At 38.6% G+C, this 4956-nt stretch overlaps 1 long non-coding RNA gene across 1 annotated transcript; it reads left to right on the top strand.

Moving 5' to 3' along the window:
- The first annotated feature begins 1112 nt into the window (after positions 1-1112).
- LOC139851623 (uncharacterized) lies at positions 1113-3455 on the top strand. The gene is made up of 3 exons (XR_011760673.1): positions 1113-1357; positions 2629-2687; positions 3264-3455. It is a non-coding gene; the product is annotated as an uncharacterized lncRNA (long non-coding RNA).
- Positions 3456-4956: the final 1501 nt, after the last annotated feature.

The following is a 4956-nucleotide window of genomic DNA, read 5'->3' on the forward strand; positions in this document are numbered from 1 at the left end:
GATTTGATATATATAGGTTAAACCTATAACTCACCAACATTTTTGTTGACGTTTTAAGCATGTTTATTCTCAGGTGATTATTAAGAGCTTCCGCTGTTGCATACTAAAATAAGGACAAGATTTGGAGTCCATGCTTGTATAATATTATGTAAAAACTGCATTCAAGAAACTTATTTTTGATGTAATATATTCTTATTGTAAACCATTATGTAATGGTCGTGTGTAAACGGTATATTTTAGATTATCATTATTTGATAATCTACGTAAAGCTTTTTAAACCTTTATTGATGAAATAAAGGTTATGGTTTGTTTTAAAATGAATGCAGTCTTTGAAAAACGTCTCATATAGAGGTCAAAACCTCGCGACGAAATCAATTAATATGGAACGTTTTTAATCAATAAGAACGGGACATTTCAACTCCGACGAGCACATCCAATGAAGCAGACCCAAGGAGGTGAGAAGAGGGTGAAGCAAAACCGCCATTTTTGAAAAAAAAGATACGAAAGAAAGAAGAATCACCATCACAACCCCAAATAGTACAAAAAGACGGAAATCCGGCCAAAATTCCGGTCACCCCACAAATCCAGTCACAGAACACAAAGTGTTCGTCGCCTGTAACCGACTAAGGGGAAGCTACCGGAAGAGACCTCCGTCACATATGAAGACCAGACCAAGGAGAAGGCTTACCGACGAAAAAAATGCAAGATCCAAAGCACATGAACCAGATCCGCGTTATTCAGAGTGGAAGGGATGAAACCTTACCACTCGCCGCCTGTGTAACATACTGATAACGAACCTAGTTGTAATTTACCTTTTTGCCCTTCTTGTCCGTTATGCGTTTCTAAAGTGTATTTTTTGTGAATTAATTAATTATTAAGTGTTTTAATTAATTTTTAGTCCAATGGTTTCGTTTTGTGACTAGGGTCACAGAACTTATTTATTTATTAAATTTGGACTCCGTTTGGGCTCTCGAAAGAGGTACGTTGCGTTTCTGAAAACAGATAAATACCCGTGTTTTATCAGGAATGAGATTTAATCCCCATTTAAGAGCAAAAAAAAACTGCCCCTTGTTTTATTTTGGTACTGTACGTGTTTTTTGGTTTCCCCTTCCCTTGTTTCAATCGACACACACACAAACACATCCATAAACTCTAGTTTTGATTAATTGAAGATTGAAAGATGAAGATTAAATTACAAGCTCAAATTTGTGGTGGTCCTCCTCTCTCTCCCTCTCGTTTTCTGTCACGACCCAAACCCACCACCACCATAAAACCCTAGCTTTTTAATTATGAAGATGGTGATGAAAAATTGGAAGCTTCATTCATGGTTTCTTGCTTCTTTTAACATCTAGTAAAGGTTTGTCTTCAATTTGTGTTTATATCCTTGTTTATTTTGAGGTTCTTGTTAGTTTTTTTATAAATGTTAATTATATGGTTGAATTGATGCTTGAATCTTTGAAATTAGTGATGAAAGTGCTTGATTTATGCTAGATTATGATAGTGTAATTGTTGGTATTTATCGTGGACTAGATTATGGCTTGAAAGTGCAAGAAATAGCAAAAATTGGAGATGCACCATGGGTGGACAGCAGTGATTCGCTGCTGTTGCTGCTTCTTTTCCGGCGGTTGACCGCCGCTGCCGGCTGCAGCTGGCGGCCATCGGTGGTGGTTGGCGGCCGGTAGCGGTGGTTGTCGTTTTTCGGTATACGGGACGGTTTAATTTAATTGTTTGGACCTCGACCCGTTCGTGTAAATTTAAGTAGTATGTTATGCCATTTAGTATTTGATTTAGATGTTGAAATTATATAAAAATGTTTATAAGCGGATATACATTTGATGTGCATATAGGTGTTTAACCCGACCCATTTGTATTGTTTGTGAATATTTAAGTGGTTAGATTGCCCATTTGAACTCATAACCCATTTGTTAGCTTTATATTTGGGTTGTGACTATATGGGTATGCATTTCTTTGCTTGAATCTTGATCTAGAGTGTTGGTTTAAGCTTGTGGATTGTTATATACTTATTGCATATATATGTTGTGCTTAATTGTTAACATTTAAATTGGTCCTAAACTGCTCGAAACTCGATTTTGTGGGTGAAACCGAGGGGGACAACAGCGTAGCTGCTGCTACTGTTTTCTGCTGCTGCCCGGGACTGTTTCAGCTGCGATTTTTCAGCTGGAGCTGCTGTTTGCAGCCCTCTTTTGCTGTTATTCGCCCGCGTGGTGCCAACGGCTTGACGTGGCCCGAAACTTGTTTGCCCGTACCTTTGTTTTGTGGTTCGTGTGTGTTGTTTTATCGCCCGTATGGCTCATGACCTGCTCGTTTTGACATGTTTAGGGTATATATATATATATATATATATATATATATATATATATATATTGCGTATAATGTTATAATGTTAAAATGTGGCGTGATCTGTATATACATGTTTATATATATTTATATATGCATATCGTATAAAGTGGTAGTGTTGTATCTATGCATATATATATATATATATATATATATATATATATATATATATATATATATATATATATATATATATATATATATATATATAGTGTAATATTGTTAGTAAATGTGACGTGATTTACTAACTTGTTCCGTATTTATTCTCAGGTGATACTGACAAGGAGAAGACTCGGTGACATTAGACTACCGAGTTAAGCTGGCGATCGGTGAGTGGGTCTATCTCCGAATAGAGTTTGAGTAGCAAGTCACGCTACTGTCGTTTACTCTATTTTATTAGACTGTGATTATATCCGATTGCCATGATTAGATATATAATTGCCATGTTTAGATAATGGTTAACATGTTAGTGAATTATTACATGTTGTTGATACTGTATGATCTTATGTGTGCACTGTGTTTGACACCAGCCGGGCCTGGGGAGGCTGGGGACTCTTAACCGGGCCTGTAGAGGTTAGAGTTCGTATGAGGTCAACCGAGCCTGGGGAGGTTGGGTCCAAAGGCTACTGATTGTGGAGTATAGTTTGAATGACGCATCCCCTGCATCCGGACGACTATACTGTGAATCGAGTAGCGAGGACTATCGGTAGACTCTAGCCCGAACAACTAGGAGTCGTGTGCTCGTACAAGCCACCGATCCTCGTATTGTCGTTGTCTTTGTTTGTATGCTGTTAGGACGTTAGCATACTTTTATGTGGTTGCTGATTGATGCTTAAACTTTATCTGTTAGATAGATCCATTCACTTAGCAGTTGTGCTAATTCCCCCACATTTCCACCCTTGCAGGTTCAGTACGATTGCATGTTAGATACCAGGGTGAAGATGGGATGCGGGATGATATGTTTGACAAGTCGAAACTCTGATGTCGTGTCTTTTGTTATTAGTGTCTTTGCTTAACGTAACACATGGTTTTTATATATGTAACGGACTTCTAATGTTTGATATAATATTAATGTAATGTAATACAGGTGTCGTGTATATTACGTGTCATATTTTATAAACAGGACTTCCGCTGTGACTTAAAAAAAAATAGGGTGTTACAATTGTGGTATCAGAGCGTGGATTTGGCAGCGTGTTCACGAAAGTGACGTGTTCCCAAATCGTGTGTCGAGTCAAACATATCTTGGGGGATGGGTTAAGTGAATGAGATAGGTATAACGACGTTAGTTGTTAGTTGCTAACCAATGTTATACTAAGCTTTGGTGTGAGATGTTGTGCAGTACAGGTATGGTTGATAGTGACGGTAACGCTGTGACCCCGAACGCCCCTGGAACACTCAGAGCTTCATAGTACATATGTGTATTAGGTAAAGAATCTCAGAAACAGATGTCAAGGTTGTAAGGAATGATGTCTGGGTTGTAAGGTCAGTTACCAAGGGATTCCGGTCAGGTAATATGAGTTAAATATGAGTTAGAATAGTAAGTGCAGGTGGACACAAGTATGTACCTTTGGGTCAGACGGTTAGATAGTGTTGGGCGGGTGTTCAGTTTTGCTTTAGGTAAAACTGCAGAGGGTAAAAATAAATAAATAACAAATAAATAATAAAATAGTAATAATAATACGGGAAAAGGGGGTTCAGTTGGACAGTTGGTGTGTAGTTGACCCCTTCGGTATTGCGGGTTGAAATCATTCAGTAATTAAGGAACTCTTATGGATTTAACCCAGAAGAAGGACCAAGACGGGAAGGTACGGGTTCTATGTGAGGAGTAGGGTGTGATGGGTACGGGTCACCCTACTTCGCGATATGATTCTTTTGACGGCGAAATAGGTGAGTTGTGGTAAGATAAATTAGAAAGTTCAGTTATTACCCTTCAGAGGTAGTTTTGGATGGATGGATCAGTGTATGGGACGCAGAGCATTTCGGTGTTCAGCAGATCAGAGGTGGAGTTCTGGGGTGGGGTCTGGGGCACGGATTTCTTCAGTCGGGTAATCTTCTGATCTTGTGGTCGGACCAGAGAGAAGGAAACCCACAGTGGATACAGTTAGAGCAGACCAGATGTGTCAGAGGCTAGTGATACATATGACAGACTCGACTGACGGTACGTGTTTATTACATTTTTGTAATTTTTATTATTACAGTTGGTAATATGTAGTTGCATATAGTAAGTCGTCAATGTGGAAATGTATGCTAGACAATTGTTGTGTGATATAGTGGAAACTGTTTAGATGGCCTTAGACTAGTTTCCTGTTTAGTAGTGCATAGTGGCTTAAGTATTGTAATAGGTTGCCATGCTAGTTGAGACATGTTATTTGTAATGCGTGCAACCTGTTGACGTGACGTGTTTGTATTGTTGTAATAGTGCTATTCTTTATTTATTGGATAGTTATCCTGAATGCGATTGGCCTATTAGTCCAGACTTAGTTTATGTTGCTATGCCAGAAGAGTTGGTGGGAATCAAGACATGTAGGAAGTCTTTTTCCATACCATTGACTAATGACCGTTGGGACACATGCATTGACCCGTAGGGACTGTTTTAGG

This window comes from Rutidosis leptorrhynchoides, chromosome 6 (assembly GCF_046630445.1).
Source record: "Rutidosis leptorrhynchoides isolate AG116_Rl617_1_P2 chromosome 6, CSIRO_AGI_Rlap_v1, whole genome shotgun sequence".
Taxonomy (NCBI): domain Eukaryota; kingdom Viridiplantae; phylum Streptophyta; class Magnoliopsida; order Asterales; family Asteraceae; genus Rutidosis; species Rutidosis leptorrhynchoides.